General features: G+C 42.0%; 1 protein-coding gene and 1 pseudogene across 9 annotated transcripts in view; one reads left to right on the top strand and one right to left on the bottom strand.

The window, feature by feature from the left end:
- Bptf (bromodomain PHD finger transcription factor) overlaps positions 1 to 13,781 on the top strand; it is a 118,386-nt gene that overhangs the window by 3,003 nt on the left and 101,602 nt on the right. The gene's annotated exons all lie outside the window — the stretch shown is intronic.
- On the bottom strand, positions 13,390 to 13,504 carry LOC150051150 (U6 spliceosomal RNA; annotated as a pseudogene).

Consider the following 13,781-nt stretch of genomic DNA (forward strand, 5'->3'; position numbering starts at 1 on the left):
GACACTTGTAGCCTACTTGGTGTTCCTTGTCCTGTATTTCTTTGAACTTACTGTGGATCCTATTGACATTGCAGGAATTCAGGAAAGTAGGCTTAAATAAATTATTGTATTGAGAATTTGTAATAGATGAAGTCGTGAGAATCTTTCAGTGTGGGTCATAACAAATATTTTGGATTTAGGACATAAAAAGTTGGTCTGGGGCTGGGAGCGTAGCCTAGTGGTAAAATGCTCACCTTGCGTGCCTTGGGTTTGATTCCTTGGTGCCACATACACAGAAAAAGCCAGAAGTGGCACTGTGGCTCAAGTGGCAGAGCACTAGCCTCTAGCAAAAAGTGTCCAGGCCTGGCCTCCCTCCCCCCCCAAAAAAAAAGTTAGCCTGATTAGGTTTTGAATGACTATTTTTTCATTTACTTTCTAAAATTCAAATGGTTGTACGTAGGTACAAGGGGGTTCCAATTTTACCCATTCATAGATGGGTCCAGATGATCATATATGTGATCAGCCGCCTCTTCTTGCTAAACCATTTGACCAGTAGATGTTTCTAATACACTTAACTTGATTGCCAGGCAGCTTTCTTTGTGGAGTTAACTTGAAGGTTTTCCTGTTTTTGGGGGGAGGGGGCTGGTACTGGGGTTTGAAGTTAGTGCCTGGCAGCTTTCCTAGTTGAGCCACACCCCCGTAGAGCCACGCCCCCACCATGGACTTTTGCCTTTTGAAACATACTCTATATTAAGATTAAAGATTATGGTAAAGGAGCTGGGACTTGGCCTAGTGGTAGAGTGCTTGCCTAGCAGGCACAAAGACCTGGGTTCAATTCCTCAGTACCACATACATAGAAAAAAAAAGTCAAAAGTGGTGCTGAGGCTCAAGTGGTAGAACTCTAGCCTTGAGAAAATCCAAGGACAGTGCTCAGGCCCTGAGCTCAAGCCCAGAACTGGCCAAAAAAAAAAAAAAAAAAAGATTATGGTAAAATGGAAGCTACACTTTGTATCTTATCTTTCAGCATATGCGCCCTTGTCTAAAAGAGTACCAATTAAAAATCATGAATTGTTTTCAAGTCACATGCTTGCTAGTTTCATTAGTTTTATAGTCTGTACTTCCTGGAGGGAGGCTGTCTAGTAAATGTGTATATGTTTGGGTTAAGATATCCCAAGAGTAATACAAAAACAAATTGGTAGATAGGAATGTCAGGATCTAAGAGAAATATGCTTTATTGGTAATTTAGACTAATTTCATTATTTTTGTAGTTTAGAATTTTGGTTAAACACTAATATACTAAGTTCCTAGTATAAGAAATAAATCATGGGCCGGGAGTTTGGCCTAGTGGTTAAAGTGCTTGCCTAGCATGCATGAAGACCTGGGTTCAATTCCTTGGTACCACATACATAGAAAAAAGCCGGAAGTGGTGCTGAGGCTCAAGTGGTAGAGCTCTAGCCTTGAGAAAGTCCAAGGACAGTGCTCAGGCCCTGAGCTCAAGCCCAGGACTGGCAAAAAAAAAAAAAAGAAAAAAGAAAGAAATCATTTCTATACTGAGTACCTTTTAGGTAATGTAACTGTGCATGCAGACATGGACTGACATTATTTATTAGAGATTGTTTACTTTTTTTGTGTGGGTCATAGGGCTTGAACTCGGCCTGGGCACTGTCCCTGAGCTCTTCAGCTCAAGGCTACCACCCTACCTTTGAGCCAAGCCCTACTTCCCATTTTCTAGAGGTTAATTGGAGATAAGAGTCTCAGGTTTGGCCGGGAATTTGGCCTAGTGGTTAAAGTGCTTGCCTAGCATGCACGAAGACCCGGGTTCAATTCCTTGGTACCACATATATAGAAAAAGCCGGAAGTGGTGCTGAGGCTCAAGTGGTAGGGTTCTAGCCTTGAAAGTCCAAGGACAGTGCTCAGGCCTTGAGCTCAAGCCCAGGACTGGCAAAAAAAAAAAAAAGAGTCTCAGGTTCTTTTGTGCCTGGCCTGGCTTTGAACCTTTATCCTCAGATCTCAGCCTGCTGAGTAGCTAGGATTATAGGTGTGAGCCACCACACCTGGCAAGAGATTGTTTACTATTTATGGGGAAAAATTAAATGAGTATGTGAAGTATTCTCATGACAATACTGTAGGGATGTCATTTTACTAATATGAAATTGAAATAACCTCCACTGATATGATTTTTTTTCTTTTTTTTTGCCATTTGTGGGGCTTGAATTCAGGGCCTAGATGCTGTCCCTGAGTCCTTTGTACTCAAGTCTAGAGCTCTACCACTTGAGCCATCATGCCACTTCTTGAGTGGACTTTGAATTGTAATCTTCACATTTTAGCCTTCTGAGTAGTAGTTAGGATTACAAGTATGAGCAGCCATTGATGTATACTGGGTTTTGAACCTATGACTTTTATATACTAAACTGATATTCTATGACTGCGTTATATTCCCCAACTCTTTAAAATATCTTATTTATTTTGAACAGTACTGGGGTTTGGATTGACTTCATACTTGCTAGGCAAGTTTCCTAATATTTGAGCCATGCTTTGAGCCAGCCCTATTTATTTTATTTATTTATTTATTTTGTGTGTGTGAGGGTCCTGAGGCATGAGCTCAGTGGCCTGAGGACAGTTCCTTGAGCCACAACTCCACTTTTGACTTTTGGGGGGAAAGTTTATTAGAGATAAGATCTCACAGACTTTCCTGTCTGGCCTGGCTTTGAACCAGGAACTTCATACCTTAGCCTGCTAAGTAGCTAGGATTATAGATGTATAGCCCTTGTTTATTTTTTTCTTAAGCCAAAGTCTTTCTAATTTCTTTCTTTTTCTTTTTTTGGCCAGTCCTGGGCTTGAGCTCAGGGCCTGAGCACTGTCCTTGGACTTTCTCAAGGCTAGAGTTCTACCACTTGAGTCTCACCAGTACTTCTGGCTTTTTTCTATGGATGTGGTACCGAGCAATGGAACCCAGGTCTTCATGCATGCTAGGCAAGCAGTCTACCACTAGGCCAAACTCCTGCCCCCTCTAAATTTGACTTGTAATCATCATGTTTCAGTTTACTGGTAGCACATAAATAATTTATGTGTTATCCTGTCTCACAAAAAAAGCTGTTTTGTATAAACATTTGGGGAAGTTCTGATAACACTTTTAAATTAAGCATTTGTTCATTAAAAAAAGTTATTCTTGAAGCAGAATATTTCTTAGAAGTGTGAGGCTTCTGAGAATACTTCCCTGGAATTTTGAAACTTGGAACTTCTGATGACATCAGAAGACTGAGTGACTCAGGTGGTCTAAGGAGATCAGAGACAGAGTTGGCACTGCATGAACACAGCAGAGTTTGTTACTGATGTGCAATCTTCATTCCCACCAGTGGCAGTCAAATACCTTTTCAATGTATGTGTCATTCCTGATCACTACGCATGAAGGACAAAGTACAGCAGAGATTTCAATGAAGGCAAGATCTCCTGTCTTCGCTAATAAGGCTTGATGTGCTTCCTGGATGGACTTGGGGATTGTTAAGGACAGATGGAGACAGGGAGGGAACAAGCAGCATAAGCTCAGGCACTGATAGTAAAGTGTGGGCAGACACAGCAAGTCTGCTCCCCCAGTGGCTGAATATGGAAACAGGAAATAAACCATAAAGCTCCCCTATGCTCTGTGTTGGGCAGTTCCTTTGAGAGACAAGCAGTGGCCATTCTGTTTTGCTTCTCCTGGGGGTATGGGGATTGGATCCCACTGGTGAACCAAGCATTTTCAGTCTTGGAACTTCCAACCTGTCAAGTTGTGTGAGAGACCTACCTGAGAGGTAGGCTCAAGACCCTCTGTCTGTCTGTCTGTCTGTCTGACTCAGATTCATTTCCTGTCTGTAATTTTGGTACTGAGCTCCATCAGGGGTTTGGCTGGAGAAGATGGGAAATGGTCTGTCTCAGTGGTGTGGTGGCTAGAGACTGGGTTGGCAGAGGATGAGCTAGCTGGTGGGATCTGCATGGAGCCCTGGATGGAAGATCAGTACAGGAGTTCTCTGGCCTTGGCCCACCATAAGTGTAGACTTAGGTAGAAGCACATTCTCTATACACACATCTAGGTGAGGATGTAGTCTGTGTCAGTAGAGAAGTCAAGGTGATGAGGGAAATGAGTGAGAGCAATTTTCCAGTCTCAGCACCTGGAGAGATGAAGCATGAAGAAGACAAAGAAAGAAAATGAGGATCAGAAGACTTAGTAAAAAGTTATCATGAGCTGTGTAGCAGGGAGGCATGTGCTAATCTGCCATAATAAATAGGCTTGCATGTGGCTCATGCTTGTCTGCTCTTCTGCTACTTAGCCACAAGGAGAGCTGGAAATGGCGCTGTCAATTGAAATGTGTGTGCAGCAGGCTAGCGCTCTGGTGTCTTTTGTTAGGTTCCCCTTTCCTCACTCCTTCAGACCCACTTGTTCTTCCTTTGGCTGCAAACCTTTGTATGTGGGGCTGTGTGTGGTGGTGGGGTACAGTAATCCTGTGATATAGGCAGAAGCAAGTCCTAGTGTACACCCTCCTGCCTGCCCAAAGCAGAGGGTGCTGTCCCTGTGCCTGGCTTTCTGCGCTTTTTAAAATTATTATTGTTAATTTTTGAGTTGACATACATTTGTAATAGGAGGTTTCATGAGATATTTTCATTGTGATTTATGTACACATACTTTAAACAATGCTTTCTCATCTTATTGTCTTTCCTCGTACTCCCTTTTATACACAGTGTTTGGTAGGGTTCAGTATCTGTTTTTTTTTGTTTGTTTTTATTTTTTGTTGGTAGTAGGAGCATGAACTCTAGGCCTGGGCATTGTCCCTCAGCTTTAGGCTACCGCATTATGCCTGGAACCATAGTGCCACTTCCAGTTTTCTAGAGGTTAATTGGAGATAAGAGTCTCACAGATTGTGGTTTTGAACCATAATCCTCAGATCTCAGCCACCTGAGTAGCTAGGATTACAGGCGTGAGCCACCGAGCCCAGCTTGGTTTTTGTTTTGTTTTCTTTCTTATTAATCTGTCTTTTGATCTGCCTTCTGGTGAATTCATTTTTTAAAAATTCTAAGCCTTTTTGTGAACTGGTTTTTATTTTTAGCTGTCAGGTTTTTAATTTCCATTGATTTTAATATTCATTGATTTACCCTCATGTTTCTGGGACAATGAATGTTATTTAACTTGCACCCTTTATGTACAGTTTTAACTACTGCTGCCATCAAATATGGCAAGTCATTGTCACTCCTGCTTAATTCCTCTGTGTTCTTTTAGTCAGCTCCTATTCCTGATTACTAGCTACCACTCATTCTGTAGTTTAATTATTATTATTTTTTTTTTGGCAGTCTTGGGGCTCAGAGCCTGAGTACTGTCCTTTGGCTTTCTCATGGCTGGTGTTTTACCACTTGAGCCACAACACCACTTCCAGATTTTCTGTATATATGGTACTGAAGAATCAAACCTGGGTCTTTGTGCATGGTAGGCCAGTACTCTACCGCTAGGCCAAACTCCCAGCTCTTGTTTATTCTTTTTTTTTTTTTTCTGCCAGTCCTGGGGCTTGAACTCAGGGCCTTGAGCACTGTCCTTGGGCTTTTTCCTCAAGACTGCACTCTGCCATTTGAGCCACAGCACCACTTCCGGCTTTTCTATGTATGTGGTACCAAGGAATTGAACCTGGGTCTTTGTGCAAACATTCTACCACTAGGCCAAACTCCTGGTCCTAGTTTATTCGTATATGAAATTATACAGTATGTATACTGTAAGTGTGTGTGTGTGTGTGTGTGTGTGTGTGTAGAACTAAGATTAAACCCAGAGGTTCATGTAGCTAGGCACTACTCACTGTGTTCCCACCCTAGCTCCAGTATACAGAATTTGGGGCCTGACTTGTTTGTTATGATGTCTGACTCCTTTCTGGCCCACATGGTATAAGTTGTCTATTACAGAGATGCATTGCATTTGCTTTCCCCTCCACTGATAACATTTGGATTATTGCCAGGTTTTGCTGACAATGAAAAAAGCAGGCAAATATCCCCTTACACATTTTGTGTATGAACAGGAATATTCTTTTTACTTTTTTTTTTGTGCTAGTCCTGGGGTTTGAATTCAGAGCCTGGGTGCTGTTCCTGAGGTGTTTTGCTCAGGACCTAGTGTTTTAATTAACTTGAGCCACAGCTCCACCTCTGGCTCCTTTTGTGGTTGATCAGAGATATGAATCTCACAGACTTTCTTGTCTGGGCTGGTGTTGAATTGTGATCCTCAACTCTCACCTTCCTGAGTTGCTAGGATAGGATGACAGACATGAGCCACTGGTACCTGGCATGAGTACATTTGTTTTTGGATAGAGTTACTCCTTCCTTCACTCTCTTTCAGGTTTTTCCCTTCTGTCCCCATCCACAAGTTGTATAATTCATTTTCAACATAAATGTCTAGTTTGCACCAGTTCTGTATGTATTTTAACCATTTTATGACTATTTTGCCTTTTTTTTTTTTTTTGCCAGTGCTGGGGCTTGAACTCAGACTCTGGGCACTACCCACTACCCCTGAGTTTCTATGCTCAAGGCCAGAGCTCTACCACTTTAGCCACAGTGCCATTTCCAGTTTTTTTTATAAAACCCTGAGGCTTCATGAATGCTAGGTAAGCAATCTACCACTAAGCCACCTTCCCAGCCCTTGCCAAACTGAAAATGTTTTTACCATACTGCATTCCTACCAGCGATATGTAAAAGTCTTCCATTCTAATCGATGTACTGTATGATAGCATGTTTCATTATGGTTCTTACATATCATCATTAATATTTATGTAATTTATACTAGTAGTGTGTGAAAGCCCATTTCATCAGCATGTAGTGTTTAAAATCCATCTCCTCCCTCCCCCCTCTCTTTCTCTGTCTCTCTTTCTCTGTCCCTCTTTCTCGTTCTTTCTCGAGCTCGGGGCCTTGTGCTTGGTTGATAGGTGTCCCTCTATGTTCCATGAATTGACAGTTTTGTTTGGCTGGACACTGGTGCTCATATCATACCTATAATCTATAATCCTTAGTACTCAGGAGGCTGAGATATGAGGATATTTATTGATTCAGTGCCAGCTCAGGCAGAAAAGTCTATGAGACTTTTATCTCCAGTTAGCTAGAAAAAAAAGCCATAAGTGGAGCTGTTGAAGCTCAAGTGGTAGAGCACCAGCCAGGCAAGCAAGCTGAGCAAGAATGAAGCTGGGCTTGGTGCTGGTGGCCCATGCCTGGAATCTTAGCTCCTCAGAAGGCTGAGATCTGAGGATCCAATTCAAAGCCAGCCTAGGCAGGAAAGTCTGAGAGACTCTTATTTCCAGTTAACCATCTGAAAACTGGAAGTGGTGTTCAAAATGTTAGAGTGCTGGCCTTGAGCCAAAAAGCTCAGGGATAGAGCCTGGGCCCTGAGTTCAAGCCCCAGGATCAACCAACTCCTGCTCTCTCTCCCCCCGAAAAACTCAAACCCCAACAACCCAACTCTGTTAGGATATTAGAACATTTGTATTTCCTTAACTACAACATTGACTTGTTCATTTATTCAAAAAAATGCCTACTGAACTCCTGCTATTTCAGGTGTTACCCTGGATGTCTAGTGTGTCGGATCTGACACTGGCACTAATAAGGCTTCTTGGGTAGCAGGGCAGGCAGCCTATGTAGTTGCAAGCCTTTCAAAGAGGAGAAAGAAGCTCACAGTTATGCCAGAGAAAAGGTAGAAGATTCTGGACCCAAGGATCAGATCAGTATGTTAGTGTACCAGAGAGGAAATTGGGAAAGATTGTAAGAAGGGAGTGATATGATTAGACTTATGTTTTTGTTGTTGTTGTTTCAGAAAGTCTTGTGGTGGGGGGGGGAGTGGCCTAGTGGTAGAGTGATTGCCTAGTGTGCACTAAGCCCTGGTTCCATTCCTTAGTACTACATATACAGAAAAAACTGGAAGTGGTGCTGTGGCACAAAGTAGAGCACTAGCCTTGAGTAAAAGTGCTCTAGCACAGTACCCAGGCCCCGAGCTCAAGCCTCACAACTGGCAAAAAAGAAAGAAAGTCTTTCAGAGTCTGGGCACTAGTGAGTTTCTAGGTGTCTGTGTTACTGATTTCTAATTTAATTACATTCAAAGAAAGCCGGGTTGTGTCTCACAGGTAGAATACTTGTTTTATTTTAGGTTCTTAGTTTGTTGGAAATAAGAGTCTCATGAACTCTCTTGTCTGGGCTGGCTTCGAGCTGTGATTTTCAGGTCTCAGTCTTTTAAGTAGCCAGGATTACTAGCACCACTAGCACCCAGCTAGGTTTTATTTTTTTAGGGGGAATTTTGGGTTTTTTGTGTTGGTCCTGGGCTTTAACTCAGGGTTTGGGTGCTTTCCCTGAGCTTTTTTGCTCAAGGCTAATGCTCCACCAATTGAGCCACAGCTCCCACTTTCTTGCCTGGCTGACTTTGAACCTCTGTCTTCAGATCTCAGCCTCTTTAAGTAGCTAGGATCATGGGCATGAGCCACCAGTGCTCAGTTAGAGTATTGCTGTGTAGTTGTATTGCTACATAGATTGGTTTTGAATTCTTATCTCAGCCTTCCAAGTGCTGGTATTACAGATATGTGCCACTGTATCTAATTTAGAAGTTGGTTTTGCATCCTGAAATATTCAGACTAAGTGATTATTCTATATTCACTTGAAAAGTAGGTGTTGTCTCTTTCCTCCACCACCACCACCACCACCACCACCACCTCCACCTCCTCCTCCTCCTCCTCCTCCTCCTCCTCCTCTTCTTCCTTTTTGTGTCTTGGGGCTTGAACTCGGCTTGGGGCGCTGACCCTGAGCTCTTCAGCTCAAGGCTACCACCCTACCCTTGAACCAATCCCCACTTGCATTTTCTAGAGGTTAACTAGAGATAGGAGTCTCAAGTTCTTTTATGCCTGGGCTGGCTTTGAACCTTGATCCTCAGATCTTAGCCTTCTGAGTAGCTAGGATTACAGATGTGAGCTGCTGTGTTTTTTTCTTCTATAGTTGGGCAGAGTATTCCATAAATGTTAATTGGGTCAGATTAGTTGATAGTATTAAGGTCTATATATCTTAGAGATTTTTCTGTCTACTTGTTCTATTGCCTATTAGGGAAGGATTTGTATGCTGTTTTTTTTTTGGCCAGTCTTGGGGCTTGAAGTCAGGGCCCGAGCACTGTCCCTGACCTTATTTTTCTCATGGCTACCATTTGAGCCACAGCACCCCTTCCAGCTTTTCCTGTTTATGTGGTATTGAGGAATGGAATCCAGGGCTTCATGTATGCTAGGCAAGTACTATACCACTAAGCCACATTCCCAGCCATATGAGGAGTTGATTTTGTTTTTTGTTCATTCATTCATTCATTTATTTGTCAGTCTTTGGTCTTGAATTCAGGGCCTGAGCACTGTCCTTGGGTTTCTCAAAGCTAGCGCTCTACCACTTGAACCATAGCACCACTTCCAGCTTTTTCTATATATGTGGTACCCAGGAATCAAACCTGGGTTTTCATGCGTGCTAAGCAAGTACTCTATCTCTAGGCCAAACTGGCAGCCCCTATTTATTTATTTTCTGCCAATCCTGGGGCATGAAATCAGGGCCTGGGCACTGTCCTTAGGCTTTCTCAAGGCTAGTGCTCTACCACTTGAGCCACAGCACCACTTCTGGCTTTTTCTGTATATGTGGTACTGAGGAATCGAACCTGGCTTTATGCCTACTGGGCAAGGATTCTATCACTAGGCCACACTCCTTGCCCAGCCCCCCCCCCTTTTTAAAGACTGAGTAGTTAAGGCTGGGAATGTGGCTTAGTGATAGAGAACTTGCCTATTATTCATGAAGCCCTGGGTTTGGTTCCTGAGTACCATATAAACAGGAAAACCCAGAAATGATGCTGTGGTTCAAATGGTAGAGTACTAGCCTCAAGCAAAATAAGCTCAGGGACAGTGCTCAGGCCGAGTTCAAGCCCTAGAACTGGCCAAAAAAAAAAAAAGACTACATAGTCTCCTACATAAGCCAGGGTGTCCTCAAACTTTTGATTCTTCTTAGTCTTTGAAGAAGCTCAAATTACAGGCATGCACCTTCATGCCTGCTTTCTGCTTGTAAGTTCTATCAGTTTTCATGAATTTAATTTTATTTTAAAGCTGTTATTAAGTTCATAAACCTTTAGGAAAGATGTTTTATTCTCTTCATTGTTTGACTGTTATCATGATATCTTTGTTTGTCAAGGCATTAGACCATAAAATAGACTATTAGCTACTTGGTTCCTCCATTAGAACCTACTTTAGGTAGGGAGGATCTCATGAAATCTCTCTCTCTAATTTAGAGTCAAGCTCAGTTTTCTAGTATTCAGTATTCAGTACTCAGGGTAATTTTTTTCACACTCTTGTTCTGTGTTGTTTAATATGGTAGCCACCTACCCCATGCAGAAGTGTGTGTATTTTTGGGCTTCTAGTTCTTCAGTGTTCAGCAGCCATGTGTACAATTCATAGTGTGTATTCTACCACAATGGAGAACATTTCATATAACATTTCCCATGATTGTGAAAAGTTCTTGTGTGGACAAGTCTGTGCTTTGGTTGCTAGTCTGCCTCTTGTGGACAGTGAAAACTTACCTAACATTTTATTTTTCTCTGACATTTACTTTCTCCATAGTGCTGGCCTTGGTTATTTTTGTTAAGATTATTGGCCCATTGATAGTATTGTGTTTCTTTCAGTAGGAAAGGTTATCAGCCAGGCATTGGGTAACTCACTGAGGAGGGTGAGATCTGAGGATCATGGATCATAGTTCACAGCTAGCTCAGGCAGAAAATTCTGTGAGACTCTTATTTCCAATTAAGCACAAAAAAAGAAGAGGAGAAGGAGGAGGAGGAGGAGGAGGAGGAGGAGGAGGAGGAGGAGGAGGAGGAGGAAAAAGCCAGAAGTGGAGCTGTGGCTCAGGTGGCGGCAGAGTATTAACCTTAAGCAAAAATATACTCAAGAACAGTACTCAGGCTCTGAGTTCAAGCCCCTGGATCAGCATACACAAACACAAAACACCTTTTAGGAGTCACTACTAGATGACTTACCTCACTGTTTTCAAGGAAAAGATGCTCCTTTTTTGAGTAGAATTACTTTGTGACTTAAGTGGGTAAGTAGCAGCTGTGGAGGACTCTGAGAAAGTTAAAGTTAATGTTTAGAGTCTTCACTCATGGATATGTTCTGCAGTTCACACTCTTGGGAGATGGCCTAACAGTGATTCATACCAATGATACTGTTCTGTAGGTGTGGTTTCTGTATTTTACTAGAAACATGGATTCATGTTTGATTTCAGTATCTTCATATTGCCTTCTTTGAGATCTATTTCCATTCATGAAACCTAAAAGATATTTTTGGAAATGAGCATATTAATCAGTATGGAATTTCTTTGTCCTTTTTCTTTTCTGATGCTTGCACAGCTACTTGAGAGACTTGTTTGAAGAATCAACATGAGAATTGCTAATGATGGAGGTAGAGATTTGGATAATGCCTGCCTAATAAGTGTGAGGCCAAGTTTAAACCCTAGTACTACCAGGAAGTAAAAAAAAATATTTTTATAACTATAAATAATATAACTATTATCTGTTTTTAAAGTACTATGTGAATAATACAGTTTTTGTTGTTGTTGATCATGGGGCTTGAACTCTGGGCCTGGGTACTGTCCCTGATCTCTTCAGCTCCAAGCTGGTGTTCTGCCACTTTGAGCCACTACTCCACTTTGGTTTTCTGATGGTTAATTGGGGGTGTCTCAGGGACTTTTGTGCCTTGGCTGGCTTTGAACCGTGATCCTCAGATTTCAGCCTCCTGAGTAGCTAAGATTACGGGATGAGCCACCAATGCCTGGCAAATAATACAGATTTTAAGAGAGCTTATATTAAGATATAGTTGCTATACATCTATAATCTCAGCACTGGGGATGGTGAAGAAAGAGTTCATGATCAGCTTGGCTGCTAAGATCCTACTCAAAAGAAATCACAACAATAAAGTGTTTTTGCTGTAATTTCAGGTATTTGAATTTTGAGTCTCAGTTTTCCTAGTGAAAGGCCTTATCTTGGATCCCCTGTAAACTTGTGAGGTTGCCTTCTTCCTTCTGAGTATTTTGTCCTTGATTGCCTGGGTGGCTTGAGCTGATTCTTCTCTGTCCCATAAGAAGCCTATGGCAGGTGCTGTTGGCTCATGCCTATTCTCTTAACTACTCAGGAGGATTGCAATTTGAAATAAGCCAGAGCACATAAGTTGGAGTGATACCTCCAAAATTATAGCTGAGCATTGGTGGCTTATGCCTGTAATTCTAGCAACTCAGGAGACTGAGGTCTGAGGATTGTGGTTTGAAGCCAGCCTAGGCAGGAAAGTCCATGAGACTCACTTTCCAATTAACCACCGAAAAGGTGTAAATAGAACTGTGGCTGAAGAAGTATAGCATCAGCCTTAATCAAAAAAGCTAAGGAACTGTGCCCACCTTCTTTGAGTTCAAGCCCCAGTATGGTGTATATACATATATGTACACACACACACACACACACATAGACACACACACACACACACACACACACACACACGGAAGTTTTTTTCCACCTTCTTTGAGTTCAAGCCCCAGTAAGGTGTATATACATATATGTACACACACACACACACACACACACACACACACGGAAGTTTTTTTTCTTCTTTTTTTTTCTGTTGAATGTGGGACTTGAACTCAGGGCCTGCACACTGTCATTGTGCTTTTTCATTCAAGGCTAGCACTTTACCGCTTTGAGCCACACAGTACCATTTCCGGTTTTCTAGTGGTTACTTAAAGAATCTCCCAGAGTTTCCTGCCCTGCCTGGCTTTGAACTGTGATCCTTAGATCTAAGTCTCTTGAATAGCTAGGATTACAGGAATGCGCCATCAGTGCTTGGCAAGAAGTGTCTTTTTTCTTTAGTAATATCTGATGTATTTGTTATTGCTAGTTATTTGCTATGAATTGTACCATGTTGAGATTTCAGTCCCTTTTTACTTTTGCACAGTGTGTCTAAATATTCTGAGGATGTAAATCCTTCCTGGTGCTCCTCTCTGTAGACTGGGAAGAGGACCTGACATGTCAAAGGTCAGACCAGCTGATACTCTCATTGCTTATTCACTTAAAACTTTTTCTATAAGTGGCCAGGGTAGAATTTATGGGGGCGTGGTGGGGGCTTATAATCCCTGTTAGAATTCTGCTGTTGTTTATAAAACAACCCAGACAATATATAAATGGATGAGAGTGGTTGTTCAATAAAGCTTTATGAACTCTGCAGTTTGAATTCTACCTGATCTTCAAAGTACTAATTTGGATTATTTTCTAGCCATTTAGTTCTCTTGGGCCAAATAAAAACAGTGGATGGACGGTAATTTGCTGATCAGTGTCAGATAGATTTTTCTCTCACTCTTTCTTTTTTTCTTTCTTCTTTCTTTCATGTAGAATGCTTCACCAGTCTGCATGTTATCCTTGTACAAAGGCTGTGCTGATCTGCTTTGTATTGTTCCAACGTTCCAATGTTAGTGTATGTGCTGCCAAAGTGAACACTCTCCTTTGATTTCTTTCACACTTAAAAAAATTATTTTAGTTTTTTCCTCTCCCTCTCTCCCTTCCCTTCTTCCTTCCATCCTCCTCCCCTTCCCTCCTCTCCTCTTCTTTCCTCCCATTCCCTCCTTTAATCACTCTACTTGTAGTTTTTTGGGGGAGGGGCAGTCTGGGGCTTGAACTTGGGGCCTTAGCACTGTCCGTGGTCTTTCTCAAGGATAGTGCTCTACCACTTGAAACATGGCACCATTTCCAGCATTTTTCTATGTATGTGGTACCA

This window comes from Megascapheus bottae, chromosome 17 (assembly GCF_031878675.1).
Source record: "Megascapheus bottae isolate mThoBot1 chromosome 17, mThoBot2.hap1, whole genome shotgun sequence".
Lineage (NCBI taxonomy): Eukaryota > Metazoa > Chordata > Mammalia > Rodentia > Geomyidae > Megascapheus > Megascapheus bottae.